Here is a 21767-nt window from a genome sequence, read left to right on the forward strand (position 1 = left end):
CCTCGAATCAACTGTGGTCCACCTTCGCTTGTGGAAACACGGGCTGCGGTGAACCAGTTGAAACGGGGCAAAGCTCCAGGGATCTGTGGCATCCATGCTGAACTTCTCAAGGCTGGTGGAAATGCTGCACTCGTGTCGTTGCATGCAGTTTTGTGCTCTGCCTGGAACACTGGCATCATCCCAACTGACTGGAAGAGGGGCCTTGTTGTCCCTCTCTGGAAAGGGAAGGGTGATCGCCAAGACTGCAACAACTACTGAGGGGTGACGCTGCTCTCAGTGCCGGGCAAGGTCTTTGCTCGGATAATTCTCGATAGGGTTCGCCACCATCTGCTTGAGCACCAGCGTCCAGAGCAGTCAGGCTTTACACCAAAGAGGTCAACGATTGACCGTATCCTTGCCCTTCGTGTCCTCACCGAACGCAGATGAGAGTTTCGGCAGGGGCTGCTTGCAGCCTATGTTGATCTCTGTAAAGCGTTCGATTCAGTGAATCGGGATGTCCTCTGGAGGATTCTTGGTCTTCGTGGGGTGCCACCAAAACTGATCGATCTGATGTCTGAACTCTACTCTGGTACTGAGAGTGCTGTGAAGTGTGGTGGTACCATCTCTGACTTATTTCCAGTTGTTACTGGAGTTAGTCAAGGATGTGTACTGGCCTCCACACTTTTCAGCACTTCTATGGACTGGATTTTAGGGAGGATGTCGGAGAGATCAAGTTGCGGTGCATCGTTTGGGAATATCAAGATCTCGGACCTTGACTTTGCAGATGATGCAGTCATCTTTGCGGAGACTTTAGATATCCTTTTGGGGGCCCTCGAGGTGCTGAATGAGGAGTCGGAGCCGCTGGGATTACGGGTTTCTTGGGTCAAAACTAAGATCAAGGCTTTCGGTGACATCTTGGATGCTGCTGTCCTGTCTGTGTCTGTTTGTGGTGAGGATGTTGAGGTCGTGGAGAGATTCACTTACCTTGGCAGTGATATTCATGTTTCTGCTGGCTGCGAGTCAGAGGTCAATAGATGTCTGGGTCGGGCCTGGGGAGTCATGGATTCACTGGATCATGGGGTGTGGCACTGCCGGTACCTGTGCGGGAGGACGAAAGTCCGAGTCTTCAGGTCCTTGGTACTTCCAGTCTTGCTCTATGGGTGCGAGACTCGGACTCTGACCAAGGATCTGAGACGGAGACTTAATTCCTTTGGTACCAGGTGTCTTCGGAGAATCCTTGGCTATCGCTGGTCGGATTTTGTGTCCAACGAGCGGTTGCTGAGAGAGACTCGGATGAGATTTGTTACCTGCATAGTCCGTGAGCGTCAGTTGCGGCTGTGTGGACATGTGGCTCGTTTTCCTGACGCTGATCCTGCTCACCAGATTCTCTCAGCGAGGGAGTCTCATGAGTGGGAGGCCAGTGGGCCGACCACGTGCCTCGTGGTTGCAGCAGGTTGACCATCATCTCAAGGAGATGGGGATGGGCCTGGCATCTGCCTGGGGGATGGCCAGACGGAGGCCCCTGGAGTACCGGCGGAAAGTGGACGCAGCAACGCGCTGTTCTGGCACATGCTCCCATACCTGACCTGATCTCCACCACCGAAGGTGGACGGAGGTTGTTTTCACCCCTGTCTGTCTGTTTGTTTGTGTGCAGGATATTTCAAAAAGTTATGAACGGATTTACATGAAACTTTGATCTGCGTCCGGATCCAGATCTGATATAAATGATTCTTCACCATTGAGAGATAAGGCCAAAAACAATATGTAGCACGATATCTCAAAAAGTTATGGACGGATTCTGACAAAACTTAGTTGATGACAATGAGTTGGGTCGGTGACAAGAACAACTAGATTTGATTTGGGTTCAGGTACGGATGCAGATCCTGCCTATCGGTGGGTTAGAAAATGTAAACTGTTCAGCCAAATGGAGGTGTACGCTCTACCGAGGGTCCATTGTAATCTTTTAATGTCATGGCTTCAATGTCAATGTGCTTTCCCAACACGTTATGTAACCACCATGCAATGTATTATTAGCAGCAAACGTTGTGTAAGTAGAGCTCTCTTCTAAGGAAGAAGACTCTAAGTTTTGCACACAGCTCTCACACCCTCCTCTTCAATTTTTTTGTTGTTGTTGTTCCATTTCTGCTTCTTCCCCAGTTTTCCCTTCCACTTCTGTTTATTGCATGTGTATCCAGCTTGCTTTTACCCCCCCCCCCCTGTGTTTCTTCCCTCCACCTTGCTGTCAGTGTGCCCTCTCCCTCTCCATCCTCCTTTTACTGTTGTTTTCATTCTGGTCTGTATTCCAGCTCCTCCTTGAGTCTCGACTCTTTTTCAAAATAATTATAATTTTAAAATGCGTGTGTATATATGTATATATATATATATATATATATATATATATATATATATATATATATATATATATATATATATATATGTATATATATATATATATAACAACAGCTCATGTCACAAATGTGACGGTCATCACATGTAATTACACTTTCTTGGATGAATCAACCTTTGGGTCTTTGTTCCTGGTCTTTGTTTATGAACAAATGTGCGCTCGAACTCGAATACGAAATATTGGACCTAAACCAAGTCGGAATGGTCACTCATGATCAAAATTCAGTTTTGGACCCTCGCCTTGTCGTTTGTCAATGAAGGTTTGGTATCACCTTGTGACACACGCAGTACTCGACATGGGGCTGTGTTTGTTATCCACCAGCCACTGCCAATTGTTACAACAATACAGTCTTTATAAATACTTGGGATCGAACTCGAAATATGACGACTCAAACTCTGATTCGTGACTCAGACGAGGCTTATATAAAAAGCTGGACTGAGCCTTTTCATTGCATTGTTTGCCTTTTTTAATCGCTTGCACCATCTGGAAAAATTTCACCTGCACAATGTTCTTTTTGTGAAATGAGCAGTTGCCTATTAAGCAGGAATTCTTACACCACCGGCCGAGCCGTCACCCAGTCCTTTCAACACCCAAACTTGGTCTCCACCCTGGTCTTTGCACAGAACACTGCAGGGTGTGGTTCACCGGGTTTACAGTGGCTCTTCTGTTTACACAGGCTGGAGCTCTTGTGAGTCACGTATTGTATTGTTGCCATGGTAACGTTTCAACTGCATTATTTAAATATCTCACTTTATTTTTGATTGGAACCAAAGCCTTTGTGGTTATAATGGCACATAATGTTTCCCACTGTTAAACGTCATTAATTTAAACCACATGTTGGCAACCATTGCACAGGCTCGATTGGCCTCCTTGTAAGAGAACTCATTATATTATCTGTTCGCTCAGATAATGAGGTGTTCAGTTTGTTCCTTCTGATAATTATTAATGAGATGCACAACCATTTCGTTGATAGAGTGCGGTCAACAATTTAATATGATTGCATGTAACAGTGAAAAATGAATGAACACACACACGGTGAAGCCAGCCGGCGTAACTTCCACTCTTCAACAGAGTGCTCTGAAATGCTGCACCATCATGTGAGCAAATGAGGACATCTCGTATTTAGTCTTATTGTTCTGCTTCGTTCATATTATGTTGGATCATTGGCTGAGAGGGGCGTGCCTGTGTCACCGAGGTGACGCCCCCTGTAGGTCCAAGGCAGGAATTTGAAATTTGGTAAGGGTGCCGGCGATAACTCACCCACTCTTTGCAAAGGACACCATGGGATCTTTTAACGCTCAATTTAACATCAATCCGAGGGACCATCAATGTGCCATCCGAGGGTGATGAATCATCCTGCCTGTGCAACACCAGCATGGCAGTTTATATCTGGGATGGGATTCAAACCCAGGGTAGACAGCTTCGAGGCAAGTGTGCGTACGTCTCGGCCATCCTGTCAGCCCTGACTTGTTCATTTGAAAATGTTCGTGATCAACATCCTTGGCACGGTTTTACTCCATAATCATATAATAACTGCACAATGTCATCAATTAAAGGGAATAGGTGGGGGGGGTTGCGTGGAAGGTAGGGGTGTGGAGGTGGAGGGGTGGTGGGGAAAAAGTTTTAGGATCATAACGGGGAAACTACAAAGGAAAGGTCTGTTGCAATGATTCCTGCACACTGACATAACTATGTATTCAAGTTGCACAACACTTTTTAAAGTGTTCCAAGTTTTGACAACTTTGGAAAGCAAGTTGCGATGACGTCAGACAAGGAAAACCATTTGTTCTTTTGTTTTATAGTTCCACTAATAAGGAAGGTATCAATCGAAGGTAAACAAATTCATGACAAAACCAAACTTCCAGACGTGCTGTCATGTAGCTCGTTGGACCACGGGAGGCCACGACTCTGTCCTTTTCACTGCATCCGTTTCTTTGTGACCAAGTGAGAGTGAAAATGAGGCTGTAAAGGATTCAGGTGTGGAATTATATCTCTGACGCGAACGGCCAAGGTGTAGTATCGGTTTGCTTGTCCAAAGTTGGAGCTTCGATTTTCCCCAGTCACAGGATTGAGAGGTCAACGAAGTGATGCGGGTCAAGGGAGCTCGAGACGAAAGTTCATTTTGAGACAAAGGTACCTGAGCATCTCGGTTGGTTGAGAACACCACCGGATGCATGTGCTGTGATGGCCTCCTGGTACTAGACCATCCGTGCTGCGGTTCTTGGCTCCTGCTGACGGCGTTGAGCCTTTTCTGGGGCTCCGTTTGGACCGGACACACTTCAACCCCGTGACGGACCCCCATTCCGCTGTGACCCTGGGATGTAGGGTCCACAATAACCACCTGCTGTCGGCCTTGTCTTGGAACACTTCGCCATGGCAGGAGAGATCCAGCAACAGGCATACAATAATCATGCTGGCTTGAAGATCCCATCCTCGGTGAGAGAGATATGATCCGCTCATGTTCAGAAGGTCTTCGGTTTGAACAAACGAAAGTCGGACAGGCTTTCAACTGGACAGGCTGTGCGACGGGCACTCGCACCAACTGTGAATTACAACTTCTCACGACTCTCGTAGGAACCACAGGCATGACCATTTGCCTTGCAAAGGGTTCCGTGGTGACCCGTGGCCAAGCCTGCATCATCTTGGTGTTTGGAGCCTGCAGTGGGAACCGCCGTTGGTGCTCTTGTCGTTGAGAGAGAGTGGCCATCGCATTCTTGGTCTTGTAGAGCTCAGGTTGAATTTGTTGAAGAATGGTGTCCCCGTGTGCATCCCTGGGCACGTAATGCACCTCGGTGTGATGGAGATCGAAAGCCACTTTCCTCTTGGACCTTTCCTGCTGTAGAGCATTGCTGTTGGAGCTCGTGCTGGGACCTCGTTTCAGGGCTGGTTTGGGCAGGTCCATGGAGCGTGTTGAGAAAATGCACATCTCCTTCATGGCGAGCTCGGAGATGGCGATTGAGTGGGAAGTCTGCGATCCAGCACATCGACGAAGTGTCCACTTGGCAGCGCCCAGTTCAGAAATGCTCCCGTTCGGAGGGAAAGGGCTCGGTTTTTATACTTGGAGTGCAAGTTGTGGCTCCACCCGGTATAGGGAGGGCCCTCACGCCCATGTCAGGAGGCCATTCAAGCTCACATGTGATTCACCAAAGGCTCAAAAGAGGAACGTGGAGGACCTGGGACCTTCTCGAGGACTTCAGGAGCGTGTGTGTGTGTGCGTGTGTGTGCGTGTGTGTGTGTGTGTGTGTGTGTGTGTGTGTGTGTGTGTGTGTGTGTGTGTGTGTGTGTGTGTGTGTGTGTGTGTGTGTGTGTGTGTGTGTGTGTGTGTGTGTGTGTGTGTGTAAAAAAACGAAATGTTCTTTGCTGAACCTGTTCTGAAATAACTTTCCTTGTCTCTGCCAATGCCCAGGAGATACAAGAGCTGTTTAATAGGTTCTCAGAACAAGTAACAACAACTTATTTATATTGAACCCACATAAACACCTGTATAGGTATTTTATTTTATTGATTTACCATACTTTTTACAGAGCATCGATGCTGCCGAAGCTGTTTTTTGGCAAGGGTTGTACTGGGTGGTTTATCATGACCTTCCACAGCCTTGTTTGTCTGTTCTCATTCCTTTTAAATGTTGAACGGCAAGCAAGGAACTCCACCTGGGTTTGAACTACCCACTTCTCAGACTCAGAACAGAAACTCCAACCATTATACCACCGAATCTATGATGTGTACAGATTGCCAGGGCAACGTGGATTAAACATGTTAGATGAAAGGCAAATCCCCACCAAGCACATGTGGGTTGTTCAAATAGTTTATTTTTGGTGAGAGAATGACATCAGTCCAAAGCACGACAAAAAGCAAAAGGTGTTCAGATTTTATATAGATATAAAAATAAATTTAAATATACATATATATATATATATATATATATATATATATATATATATATATATATATATATATATATATATATATATCTTCTTTCAGCTGCTCCCGTTAGGGGTCGCCACAGCAGATCATCCGTATGATCCGCATAGTGATTTGGCACAGGTTTTACGCCGGATGCCCTTCCTGACGCAACCCTGGTCGCCTCTTACAACACAGGGATATGGTACACCTATTTTCACCGGGGTATATACCGGCCCAGTATACTGGTACTCATTTCGCCGACCTCGGAAGGGTGACAGGCTGAGTCAACCCCCTGGTGCATTAATTCAGTGGCCCAACGGGGCTTGAACTCAGGACCTCTTGGATCCCAAGCCGCTGCCCTAACCACTGCGCCAACACCAGGCTTACACACACACACACACACACACACACACACACACACACACACACACACACACACACACACACACACACACACACACACACACACACACACACACACACACACACACACACACACACACACACACACACACACACACACACACACACACACACACACACACACACACACACACACACACACACACACACACACACACACACACACACACACGCAAAAATATACATAAAAATTTGCATATATATACAAATGTTGTTGTTCGTCTTTCAGCTGCTCCCGTTAGGGGTCGCCACAGCGGATCATCCATTATGATCCGCATACTGATTTGGCATAGGTTTTACGCCGGATGCCCTTCCTGACGCAACCCTGGTCACCACTTACGACACAGGGATAAGGATTGGGTTTCGCCATGATTCCGGGCTGCCCTACACCCTCTCCTAGCGCGGCCCAATGCAGAGCTCCCGTCCTCAAGCGATCCTCCAACCCAAGCCTCCGAGTAGCCGGATTACAGGCGCACACCACTCTGCCCGGTATATACATTATATATATATATATATATATATATATATATATATATATATATATATATATATATATATATATATATATACATACATACACACATACATAAATACATACATATATACATACATACATACATATATATATATATATATATATATATATATATATATATATATATATATATACATACATACATACATACATACATACATACATACATACATACATACATACATACATACATATATATATATATATATATATATATATATATATATATATATATATATATATATATATATATATATATATATATATATATATATATATATATATATATATATATATATATATACATATATATACATACATACACACACATATACGTATATACATATATCTTCTTCTTCTTCCTCTTTCGGCTGCTCCCGTTAGGGGTCGCCACAGCGGATCATCCGTATGATCCGCATAGTGATTTGGCACATGTTTTACGCCGGATGCCCTTCCTGACGCAACCCTGGTCGCCTCTTACGACACAGGGATATGGTACACCTATTTTAACCGGGGTATACACCGGCCCAGTATACTGGTACTCACTTCGCCGACCTCGGAAGGATGACAGGCTGAGTCAACCCCCTGGTGTATTAATTCAGTGGCCCAACGGGGCTTGAACTCAGGACCTCTTGGATCCCAAGCCACTGCCCTAACCACTGCGCCAACACCAGGCTATACGTATATACATATATATATATATATATAATTCCAGCAATCTGTGTGTGTGTGTGTGTGTGTGTGTGTGGGTGTGTGTGTGTGTCTGTGTGTGTGTGACCGCTGTTTCTCAACAACCTCTGGTCCGATCTAATTGAAACTTGCCAGGTATATTACTGGGGACTTGAGGATGTGCCTTTTCAAGGTTTGATATTAATCGGACAAGTGCTTCCCAAGTTATGGCCATTTATTTACCAAACCAATGGGAAGACACGTTGTTGCGTGGGCGTGGCCGATGGGGAAGGGAAGCACAGCCACGTTCCCCATTACGGGTTACAACGTACGGACTTCCGGAGAGTGATGACTTCGTGTATTCTAATAATTTTTCGATTTCTTATGCGCATTTATAGATAAACACAATGACCCAAGTTATGATCGTTTTCATATTAGACGGTGTATAAATTTCGGGAACATCAGAGTGCTGGTATGCTCCGAACCAGGAAGTAAATTTTTTCTCTCTCTTTTCTTCTCTTTTTGTTTTTCCTTGCCACGACATTGCGAAAAGGTAAAATACGTTGGCGCTAATTGAATAATTGGGTATTAAAAATAAATTGCGAATAATCGTAACTGCGAATAATATCGAACTTCCGGGTCACGCACATACGGGAACGTGAGAGCGAAGAAACGGCCTGTGTTGTTTATTTATTATTATTGTTATTTTTTTATTATTATTATTTTTTTTTACGGGCACATACTAGTATATATATATATATATACACACACACACATATACATATATATATATATATATATATATACACACACACACATATACATATATATATATATATATATATATATATATATATATATATATATATATATATATATATATATATATATATATATATATATATATATATATACAGGTTTATTGAAGGTTTAAAGACCGGTGGCCTTTTTGGACTCGTTCCGAGACAACCCTTTTGAACACCCATTGTATATGATAGAGTTGTAATTTTGTTAAACACACCAGTCTTGCTTAACGAGAAATTCTACTCTTCAAAACAGGTTGTTTCTTCTTTTTCTTCTCTCATTTGATCTGACAGGGTATAGCTTCAAGTTATGCACGCTCGGCTCGAAGCTGTGTCACTTGGCTTCGAATCCCCACCCAGCTATAAACTGTCATCCCAGTGTTTCATCAGTGTGTGCTGACCCTCGGATGGATGTTCAATCAGAGGACCCGTCTGTCAGCACTGGTTCATGACATGGTGGACGTTAAAGATCCCAGGGTGTCTTTTGCGAAGAGTAGGCCAACTACTTCTGGCATTCTGAACAAAGTGACAAATTCCTGCCAAAATTAGCTCCAGTCGAACGTCAGGCATGAACAGCCGGTTCTTGAAAGACTTGGGAAAAAACCTTTTCCTGGCCCACCCCAAAAGAAGATGGGAATAATTTTGGCTGTTAAAGATGTACTGTAGTTGTTTTAATTAAATTATGCACTACAAGTCTCGTATTCAAAGAAAAGCAATATTGTTTGTATTTATATTCGGTTTAAAACCTTTTGCTGATTCTTTCCCAGTAAAATGCAGAAGGAAATTTTAACGTTCTCCACCTGTTACAGCAGATACACCTGCATGCTCCGCATGTTATAGCATATACACTTGCATTCCTCACCTGTTGCAGCATACACATCTGCATTTTCCACCCCTTGCAGCATATACACCTGCATTCTCCACCTGCTAGAGCATACACACCTGTATTTTCCACCACCTGCCGCAGCAGATACACCTGCACTCTCATGCACCTGTTAAAGCATATATACTTGCATTCTCCACTTGTTACAGCATATACACCAGCATTCTCTACCTGTTGTAGCATATGTGCCTGCTTTCCCCCCACCTGTGTACATACACTCGTAGTTACATGGTGGTGTGGTTACCATTCATTCCTTGTAAAACAAGAAACGTTCTGATTTATTTCGCAGCATTTCTTTTATCCCTTCCGTTCCATGTGATCCATTGCCAACGATGTGAAGTATTTGAGTTTCTGATTCCAGAGAAAGAATTATGATATGGAAAGGTTTCATTTGGAGGAAAAATACATGTAAACAAAGCTTTTAGAAAAAATTAACACTTTCAACCCCCTCCCCCTCCCCCATAAAGTTACAAACTTACCGATTAACACCATCTATTTATTACTTATGCACCTTTGGAATGAGAGTGGGAGAGATTTCAAGAAATTATAATTGATAAAAGTAGAAGAATGAAGGATGAGGAGAGGGAAAAGAGGGCAGGGGTGCAAATGAGTGAGTAGAGACGAAGGGAAAGTTTATGGGGGGGGATAACTATAAGGGGGAGGGAAGGGGGCTTCACCACCTGCCACAACATATACACCTGCATGGAAAAAAAGGATTAAAATTCCGCCATATTTGCGTCCGGAGTAAATAGACGCCCACTTACTGTATGAAACTGGGGTAATTGATTAGGTGATTGGTTATTCCCTCCAATTAGGGGTGAGAGACGTGGTTGGGTCTTGTTATTTATATATGCAGGTAGTGGACAAAAAATGGAAACACCAATGTAAAGTCACTTGATCTGGTGTCGGGCCAACACGTGCGGCCAGTACAGCCTGTATGCGCCATGGCATAGAGTCCACCAGCATCAGGAATTCTGCAGGAGAGATTATTATTATTATTATTCCACAAGAAAGTCAATCAACTCACAACTGTTTGAGGCAGGTGGAGAATGCTGTTTCAGGCGTTGTTCCAGAATATCCCATAAATGCTTGACTGGGTTCAGATCTGGTGGCTGAGAAGGTCAGTTCAGGAGCATGCGCCGGAGTAGCGCATCAATGTGTCCACTTTCTGCCGGTACTTCAGGGCCTCCATTTGGCCTTCCCCCAGGCAGAGGTCTGACCATCTTCATCTCCTTGAGATAACGATCAACCTGCTGCAACCACAAGGCATGTAGGCTGCCTGTTAGCCTCCCCCACCCACGAGGCTCCATAGCTGAGAGAATCTGGTGAGTAGGATCAGCATCAGGAAAACGAGACACTTGTCCATGCAGCTCCAGCTGACGCTCACAAACTATACAAGTAACAAATGCCATCTGAGTCTCTCAGCAAACACTACTTGACCACAAAACCTGACCAGCGTTAAGCAATGATTATCTGAAGAGACCTTGCACTGAAGGAGTTAAATCTCTGTCTCAGATCCCTGGTCAGAGTCCAACTCTCACATCTGTAGAGCAAGACTCGAAGCACCAAGGACTTAAAGACTTGGACTTTCATCCACCTGCGTAGGTACCGACAGTGCCACACCCCATGATCCAGTGAATCCATGACTCCCCAGGCCCGACCCAGACGTCTATTGACCTCTGTCTCACAACATGTGGTGATATGAATATCACTGCCAACGTAAGTGAATCTCTCAGTGACCTCAACATCCTCACCACAAACAGGTACAGACAGGATAGCAGCATCCAAGATGTCATTGAAAGCGTGGATCTTAGTTTTGACCCATGAAACCCGTAATCCCAGCGGCTCCAACTCCTCAATCAGCACCACGAGGGCCCCCAAAAGGATATCGAAAATCTCTGCAAAGATGATTGCATCATCTGCGAAATCGAGATCAGAGATCCCAACATTCCCAAACAACGCACCGCAGCTTGATCTCCCATGTTCACCATAATCCAGTCCATATAAGCGGTGAAATGTGTGGGGGCCAGTCCACACCCCTGACAAACTCCTGTAACAACTGGAAATATGTCTGTGATGGAACCACCACATCTCACAGCACTCGCAGTACGAGAGTATAGTTCAGAAATCAGATTAATCCGTTTTGGTGGCACCCCATGAAGACTGAGAATCCTCCAGAGGGCATCCCGATTCACAGAAGCAAATGCTTTGCTGACAACAGTATAGGCTGCAAGCAGGCCCTGCTGAAACTCTCATCTGTGTTCGGTGAGGACCTGAAGAGCAAGGAAACGGTCAATCGTTCACCTCTTTGGTGTAAAGCCTGACTGCTCTGGGCACAATGCTCAAGCAGATGGTGGCAAACCCGATCAAGAATTATATGAGCAAAGACCTTGTCCGGCATTGAGAGCAGCGTGACCCCTCGGTAGTGGTTTCAGTCATGGCAATCCCCCTCTCCTTTCCAGAAAGGGACAACAAGACCCCTCTTCCAGTCAGTTGGGATGATGCCTGTGTTCCAGACAGAGCACAGAACTGCATGCAACTACATGAGTACAGCATTGCCACCAACTTTGAAAAGTTCTGCATGGATGCCACAGATCCTCGGAGTTTTACCACCTTTCAACTGGTTCACCACAGCCTGTGTTTCCACAAACAAAGGTGGTTCACAGTTGATCGGAGGGCCAGCAACAGGGACAGTTACAACCGTGATGTCCAACTTAACAGCTGGTGGGTCAACCTGGTACAGCCGCTCAAAGTAAATGGCCTCGCAGGCCTTCACTTCAGACTCCTCTGTCAAGAGCCCACCACCCTTCGCTTTAACTGCAGTACTTTGAGGGATTGGCTTGGAGGACAGCAATCCATGAATTCCTCTGTAACCAGGATGAGAATCACTTGACCACAGGTGATGCTCTACCCCTTCACAGATTCCTCGCACATAGGCCTCCTTGTCTGCCCTCAACACACATAAACTTTTATGCCTCAACTCACTGAACAGCTCAGCTTTGCGATTAAGCCTGGCCCTGTGCCTCTGGCCAATGGTATCCAGTCTCCCTTCGGAGACAAAATTCTTCTTCACCTGATGGTGGGTTCCAAGATATACACCGGCAGCATCAAGGATGGTCATCTTGAAGGCACTCCACAACTCTTCAGGATTCTCAAACCACCAGACCTCCAAAATACCCACTTAGCCTGTTTGTAAACTCTTCAGCTACCCTCTCATCCTTCAGCTTGCCAACATCCAGCCGAGGCTGGGATGGTACCATTGTCCTGGATTTAAGCTGCAACTTCAGAGTTGCTACAACTATCATGTGATCTATATTGAGGAACTGAGCACTCCGGTGGACCCTACAGTTATGAATCCTCCTCCAGTGGCCATCAACGAGCACATGGGCAATCTCCTTTGCCACACCACCAGTGTTGGAATATCAAGTCCAGCAATGAGCCTGTGGGCACTGAAAGCATGAACCAGCAATCCTAAATCCATGGCTTCTTGAAAAATCAAGGAACTTAGTGCTATTCTGATTCACATTTCCAGACCCATGGGACCAAAACACACATCTCATAACCATCCCTCAGTTCCAGTCGATGGATTGAAATCCCCCAAGACGAGAAGTGTATCTCGTCTGGGGCAATGATCAACCACAGACTCGAGCGTGGCATATAATGCGTCCTTCACGGTGAGGTCACTCGCCTCAGGCGGAGCATATACAGAGACCAGAGAATTGACACCCAAGGAGTGACGAATCCTCAATGTCATAACACGCTCGTTGACCGGTGTTACCTCAATTATCTTTGGAGTCAGCTTATTGAACACAGCTACAGCAACTCTTTGGGTATGGTAACCATCAGAGCGACCAGACCAGTAATACGTGTGACCACTCGCCATGATCTCACCACTATCCAGTTTCCAAACCTCAGAGAGTGCTGGAATGCCGATGTCCAAACGTTGGAGCTCAGATGATCGCAGAGACAGGTGGTCATCCTCTCTTAGGGATGGGACATTCCAGGCACCCACACGAAGGGACCGCCTCAGGTTAACTCGAAGAGACCGCCATCTGGTGGATGACACCTTAGCACCACCCTGACACACCACCACAATCTGACCCGGGAAGGTTACTCCGTGCTTTTCCTCCTGTCATCAAAGAATGGGGGACCGGAAGGCTTTTCCCCAATCCTGTAATCCGATGAGCTGCTCTGCAAAGGGCAGCTGCACCGGGGGCACTCCCACGTAGTGGGTTTTCAATTTTCTTTGCGTTTTTTCATGTGTTTTGCAGAATGAAGTGTTTTACGGTAGCCGGAGTGCAAATCCTGCCACCAACCTTCTAGAAAGAGGCACCCAACTGCAGGAGGGCGGCCGCAGACACAGTTGGGCATCAGATATGCTCGTCCAGCAGAAGAAGGCTGCATAAAAAGACCAATGAAAGCTACACAAGGTAAGGCCTTTGGTTGACGTGATTGGGTCTTGTTATTTATATGTTGACTTATTAACATTGCACGTTGTCCATGTCTGGGATCCTCGGTGGTGTGCGTTTTTGTCTTTGCTGTTGCTGTGACTCACCAATAAGTGATTAAACTGGGCAACCGGATGGGAAGGGGGGGGAGTGTGTGGCATTAGGATCCTCATTTATGTACTTTCTTGTGAATGTCTGCAGCTGGAGAGGAACTTGGGAAGAGTTTGAAACAGCAAAGGGTTTATCTTGTGTAGCTATTCTTGGTTGCGTTAATGCAGCTATATTTGGCTAAAAGAGCATGGCAGGAGTTATATATATATATATATATATATATATATATATATATATATATATATATATATATATATATATATATATATATATATATATATATATATATATATATATATATATATATATATATATATTGTTGTGTGCCGGGGGTCGGTGGCGAGAACGACCACTAGGTGGGAGAGGTTTGCGTCGTCTCCCACCAATCTCCCTGGAATTGTAGGCCGTCGCTCGGATAACTCCGGTCTTTTAACCGACCGTGGTCGCCAATATTTCAACAGCGTAGCGAAGGGTCTATTTGTCCATAACCAATTTACCGAATTAACGATGCGATTTCGACTTCCGGGGAAACCATGCCCTCAGCACGTCTTGCTCGAACCGGGTCACTCTACCGACTGCGGTAGAGTTACAACTACCGACTACCAACTCCGGTTCAGGTGCAGCCGAGCGGAAACTGCCAAAGCCATGCCGACTGGAATGAATGGATAATGGGGGGTAAAAACCCGGCTGAACTCAGATCCGAACCATGCTGGACCAATGCAAGAAGGGACGGAAACGAACTGGGAACATTTCGAACACGTTTTATTTACCTTAAATGAAGACAGAAAGCAAGACTTAACGCGAATATGAAAGAAGTATTTACAATGATCCAAAAACACTTATTCAGTTCTACTTAAAGACGGGACCACACGCAGACACACACACAAAATGAAAGGAAACCCGGAGTCTTTGTTGGACCCTCGCAGCCGTGGAGAGAGACAAGCCGGGGCCAGAGTTCGGTGGTGGATCTGACCGTCGGAGGAAGGGCGTGCTCTGCGATGCGGCACCTGACAATGGTCGCAGGTTTGGTCCCCAGTCTCACGTGTGGGACTCGAGGTTCGTGGTGGAGCTCGGGTGGTGAATGGTCCACGGAGGGGGGTCGGGGTCGCTCTTCCCTTCCTCGTAGAGGGCCAGCAGAGACACGTTCGCCGCCTCGACGCCCACCAAAAACTCTTCAAAATAACTTTTAAAAGACTCTCCAAGACCTCAAAAAGACCCTCCAAGAACTCAAAAAGGCCACCTGCCTCAGAGAGTGCTCGGGAATTTATTGACCTCCCTCAGCGGGGAGGGGCCTTGGTGAACACACCTCGCTGTCCGCCTCTGATTGGACAGGTCCTACGGCCCACCTTTCCGGGGCGGGGCCTTGGCCCCTGCCGGAAAACCCCAGCCACTCCTCCACGCGGGCCCACACTCGACGAGTAACAGTATCAATGCTGTAATGGCCCCTGCCGGGAAACCCCAGCCAGTCTTCCACACGGGTTCATACTTGACGAGTAACAGTATCAATGTGGCACAGGCCATCGTGCAAGAGTTACAAGGTTTGTGGAAGGAACGTTGGTCGACGCGGCAAGGAACGGCTGCAAGACCCTGTCTTGGCAAGTCAGAGTGCTTGTAGATAGCGGGTGGGTCGTGGATCGTGATGGGGAATAGAATAGTTGTTGGTTGTTCGTTGGATGTAAAGATTTAATATCCGAACTAAAAAGAAATCGCAACGCACGCCTTTGATTCTCCCACGAGATGAAAGGACAGGGATCTGACTACACACATACTTAACGACATAACTGACTTTTGGGACATCTGTATGTTGAATGCAAATGGTTTCCAGATCCGTAACGATATATATATATATATATATATATATATATATATATATATATATATATATATATATATATATATATATATATATATATATATATACACACATATATAGTTGCGGCGATGCAATTTCGTTGCGGTGACGCAATCACAATAGTAGTTTGTGACAGAAGGGTAGCTGCAAGAGTGAAGGGGAAAGTATAGTGAAGGGGAAAGGAAAGAAAGATGGCAGTGAGACCAGCTATGTTGTATGGTTTGGAAGCAGTGGCACTAACAATAAGACAGGAAGCGGAGCTGGAGGTGGCAGAGTTAAAGATGCTGCGATTCTCGTTAGGAGTGACGAGGATGGATAGGATAAGAAATGAGTATATTAGAAGGACAGCGCAGGTAGGACGGTTTGGAGACAAAGTGAAAGAGGCGAGATTGAGATGGTTTGGACATGTGCACAGGAGGGAAACGGAGTATATCGGGAGAAGGATGTTGAAGATGGAGCCGCCAGGCAGGAGGAGAAGAGGAAGGCCAAAGAAGAGGTTCATGGATGCGGTGAGGGCGGACATGCAGGTGGTTGGAGTGTCAATGGAAGATGTGGAGGATAGAGCGAAATGGAGACGGTTGATCCGCTGTGGCGACCCCTAACAGGAGCAAGCCGAAAGAGGAAGAAGAAGAAGATATAGTTGCGGCGACGGGTACTGAGACACCAGCTTGTCACTCAGGGAGATTAATCTCCAGATGTCCTCCGTTGAGCCGGACCTGGGGCCACCGCTCACAATTTACGTTGTGTGGGTTGTTTTAAAACCACGAACGTTACCCAGTTAACCACAAGTTCCAGTGTCCACCGTCTAATTATTCCGTTTAACTAGAGGTCACGTGGTTACCTGAGCGGGGAGCGCGCCCTCGGCAAAGCACCAATGTTATCTCGATTAGATTTTAATTCGGGCGGCCGAGCGTTTTAACCGCCGGTGCGTGCTGATGATTTTTGGTCAAATCTGTGGTAATTACCTCGCAGTCTATCTTGGCCTGGACAATGCTAGACCAATGGAAGGAAAGGACAAACATGGACAGGTTGAAAATCGACAAACAATTTATTAATAATAAAATAAATAAATAAAAAACTTTTATTTGCTGAGGTAAATAAAGAACTGATTTCAAAGCAAAATCAATCAAAATGCCAGGAAAGAGACAAAGAGCAGATGCTTATCGGGGGTTGACTTGCAGCTAAACAGGCAAGGGTACCAAACGGATCATTTAGGGGGAGGGAAGGGGAAAGAATCGTCTCGCTCACCAGAAAGTCGTCCATGAAGCAAAAACATCCTGAAATGTGTGCGTGCATGTCACGTCCGTCGCCAGCACCCAGCTTTGCTGTGCACCCTCTCGCGTGGCAGCCTTGAACGCCAGTCGAAGTCTGGAGGGCAACGAGATCGTCCGTTGCGGGTTTAGACATTGGTTTTGTTGGTGACCGACCCGTGCCTCACTTGTTGGCGGCGCTGCTCACACCCACACGCGCACCACACGCTCGCTTGCCAAAGCACTGGGAAGGGCTAATTGTTTCGTCGGCGCTGGTCAGACACCCGCTTCTTGTTCACTTCTCTCGCCCTTTGCTTTTTCTCCTCACGCTTTTTCTCTTCACACTTTTTCTCTTCACACTTTTTCTCTTCACACTTCTTCTCTTAGAACATACCTCTCGCTCGTTTTTATATCTCTGGGCCGCCTCCGCCGGTCAGTCTGCCCCAAGCTCACCCCGCTCCACTGGCGCACAGTTACCATGACGACCCGTGCGCTCTCAAAAAGATGCGGGCCTCGGAGCTCACGAAAGAATGTTGCTGAGGAAAAAATGAGGGCGGGCTTCAGAGCTCGTGAAAGAAATGTGTGTAAACGTGTCTGTCGTAAAGAAAAAAACAACTTCCCACAAGAGAGGGGATCTATCCTTTACCCTTCTCAACGCATCACATTTAAGATCCCATTAGACATGGGGATGGGGCTAATCGGAACATGCATTTAGGGAAATAACTGTCTGAGGACCTGGATGTGTGGATGCATTCTTCAGACCGGATTCTGAAATCCGTAACAATATGTAGGTAGTCGTCGACTTACGACCTATGCGACTTACGACTGTTCGACTTTACGACCACGTTTTTTTTTTGTCTTTTTTTGTATGTAAAATATACATTGTTCGACTTACGACCAATTGGTCAGAACCAATTGCGGTCGTAAGTCGACGACTACATATATATATATATATATATATATATATATATATATATATATATATATATATATATATATATATATATATATATATATATTGTTGACGATCGGCGACGGAAGGATTCTCAACCCACTCCGGCCGTCTCCGAGGTTATAACGCCGGCTGGCTCGGCACAGGCCTCGGGTCACGCGTCTTCAATCGCGATACCAACGTAATCCTGGACCTTACCAGTTGGGGAAATAGACCCCGGTTACAGACTGGTTTTGTCAGATGCCGACCATTTTCTGCCAGTCTGTAACCGTTTTGGTTTTATATGCCAATCGAGCAGATCGTTCCTCGACGCGACACGAACTAATCCATAGCGGCAATTTCATCCGAATCAACCATATTTATTGGGGAACATCGGGGAACACAACACAGGCAAAACATTCACGACAATGTTTTAATTAATCTATAACCCGTTCTTAACTAGGGAACTGTGGATTCCGGATTTTGAGGGGGTCCCTACTGAGATATACCTTAAACATGCAAACAAGACATAGACAGCATGCAGACAACACAGGGTACTTGGTGATGTTTCATGGACGAGGGGAAAGTGTCAAAAGCATGAATATCGCTCGTAACAAGCCGATGTCCACGGATTCGAGCCCCAAGCGCGAAAACGCTGCGTGGCGAAATGGAGGCGTCATACTCTTGCTCCTGGCAGCGCCCCCGCACGCAGCCTCGGCATGTTCAAACAACGCGAGGGGGTTTGTGAAAGTATATCCAAACCCCTGCAGCAGACCGTCAGATCGACGATGGGTTTCAGCTGATTTCTCTCAAGGTCCAGCATACAAGTCCAGGCCTGGCCTGTTCACCAGACAAGGCCAAATCGGGGTTCTGGGCTCTGGCAGGCTGGGTCCATGGGATTCCAAAACGTCGTCGAGCCGTGGGGAGAGTCAGGACAGTCAAAGGCTCCGTTGTTAAACGCAGGGTGAACCTGTCGATCACCTCCTCTCGAAGCCAACTCCAGACTCACACAGCAGCCAGGTCCTCTCAGTTCTTTTCCACCTTTTCCTTTCCTTCTCGCCTCGAAGCCCGAGCAGCCTCGAAACCGACTGCAGTTTTTGTACTTCTCTTGTTTCACTTCCTCTTTTCGCGCTCGTGGCCTCAAAGCCGACTGCAGTTTTTGAACTTCTCTTCAGAATCACCACTGTCTTTTCTTCTTGTGCTCGCCTCCAAGCCACTTGCTCCTCCCCTTTACAAAACTGACAAAACTCCTCCCCTTAGTTTTACTTCCTCTTTTTGGCCACTCCCTCTCAGCCGACTGGGCGGGGCCTCGTCCGGAGAGGGGAATGAAGAAGAAGAAGTCCTCGGCACACCACCACTGCTCAAACAAATAACAGTCTGTGACACCTCCCGACACACATGTAACGTCCATTTTACCGAACAGCCAAGCTAAACATGCATTTAATGGGGGATCTGAGCTAATCCTATATTTAGTAGCCTACTAAGGGCCATTTCCGTAACAATATATATATATATATATATATATATATATATATATATATATATATATATATATATATATATATATATATATATATATATATATATATATATATATATATATATATATATACACACACACATCAATATTGACTTCTCCAACCAATAACCCTGTTCGGGGCGGGGGGGGAGGGGGTGCCCCTTCTACTTTTTTGGTTATATCTTCACAAAAATTATTTTTCTCGTGCTGAGCTTTCATGGCTTTTTCTGTTCAAGAATTGCTTACTTTTCGCTACCAATTTAATAAAAATCAGACCCACGGTTGTCGCACAGTGCGCAATTTTTCGGCACTACGTGCCATAAGCCTAGAGTTTTCCCATTCGCTTTGCACAGCACACATACTGTATCTTTCCATCGGTAACTATGTGCTGCATTCAATATCTTTCAGTTTGTCACAATCACACTTTCTCTATTTCATTGTCTAATGCTCCTCCACACGCCACAGTGTTCGTTTTCATGATCATAAAGTCAAGGTTACGTTGGGTCGAGGTCATCAAAACATTTCCTCTTCACTAAAAATGTGGTGCATGTGACAAATAGAACACTGTTTCGTTCATACAACCAAATGAGGCACTCAATATTGACGTGTGTGTGTGTGTGTGTGTGTGTGTGTGTGTGTGTGTGTGTGTGTGTGTGTGTGTGTGTGTGTGTGTGTGTGTGTGTGTGTGTGTTGAGAGAAAGAAGGCTTGTATCGAGACATAAGAGTTTCATGAAAGACAGTGAATAAAACTTTCTCGATGTACATGTACCAGTTCAGAAAGTTTGTCCTCTTTTTGCATTCATGTGAAGCAAATGTGATTGTGTAAGAGTGTTTGTTTATTCAAGTCCAGGCTCCTGTCAGATTAGCAGGAAGTGGCAATTAGTGACAATGACCTTGTAAACGGGAGCATTGATGCTTCCCACGGACAAGGACACAAATCTGCCAAGAAGAAGATGGCCCAGACCCAGAGGCAGAACTCATGTCAGCAATGTGGGGAGGCTGTCTGCCCAGACCACACAGGACCATCCTGCAAACGCTGCAACAACGGATAAAGACTGAAAAGAAACCGAAACTACAACTGCATCTTTGGAAGAGACGATTCTAACTTCATCGAATGAAATTTGAACTGTCCTTTTTGTGTCAATTGACATTTATGTGAGACCGATGAACCTTACGTTCTTGCTGTTCTGTAGATTTTGTGAATCTGATATCTTTAGCAGGAAAGTGTTTCGAACTTTGCTGAAAAATACATTCAAGCTGGAAAATGTGCAAAATTTGCATATTTGAATAGGTAATGAGCTCGTAACTCCAAAAGTCTTGAGTGTATGGTGATTAGACTTCACAGGCATTTTTAGTCTGACATGATCTACATTTGTGCCAAATTTGGTTAAAGGCCCGGTCACACCTTGACGTTTTAGCCAGCGATGGCAACGTATTAAAATGTATGTAAAACGCTGGCTTACGTTGAACTTTTGATGATTTTTTTTTAAGATTCGGACGTATTCATAATGAGTTGGTCTTATGTATAACGCATTGGTAACGGACACAGAACGTTTCGTTGTGTTATAGATAACTTATACCAACGAATGCTGAACCTGTTGTCGGCCTACACAACCGATGCCCAACGATAGTCTAACTTAGGCATAGCGCGTTGCACGCATCGCCGACGATGTCGTGACGTAGCCTATTAAAGGGCTGACGCACAACGATTCGAATCATAACTGCCGTAGAAATGGAAGTGTCAACATCGCGGTCACACCTTGGCGATCTTGCCAACGTATGCCGACCTATGAAAAATGTGTCTAAAACGTTGGGGCACGTCAAATACGGTATGAGTAAGTTTGGTATACGTGAGTAGAACGCTAAAGTACGCTATCATACTTCGTAGTAAGTAGAGTACGTCAAGAAATTTTAAACATGTTCAAAATTTTACGACGTACTCGGCGTATGACACACGTTCCGCATGCGATGGGGATAAGTTGTACACACGATATGTGGACGCTTACACATGTCCACAAAGGCTACTTATAAGCTATTCATAAGTCGAAACACAT

At 45.5% G+C, this 21767-nt stretch overlaps 1 long non-coding RNA gene across 1 annotated transcript; it reads left to right on the top strand.

Moving 5' to 3' along the window:
• Positions 1-8097: 8097 nt before the first annotated feature.
• LOC147012634 (uncharacterized) lies at positions 8098-21457 on the top strand. The gene is made up of 3 exons (XR_015051020.1): positions 8098-8574; positions 13874-14032; positions 20644-21457. It is a non-coding gene; the product is annotated as an uncharacterized LOC147012634 (long non-coding RNA).
• The last annotated feature ends 310 nt before the right edge of the window (positions 21458-21767 follow it).

This window comes from Eptatretus burgeri, chromosome 14, assembly GCF_056783735.1.
Source record: "Eptatretus burgeri isolate ZD-2024b chromosome 14, Ebu_testis_v1, whole genome shotgun sequence".
Lineage (NCBI taxonomy): Eukaryota > Metazoa > Chordata > Myxini > Myxiniformes > Myxinidae > Eptatretus > Eptatretus burgeri.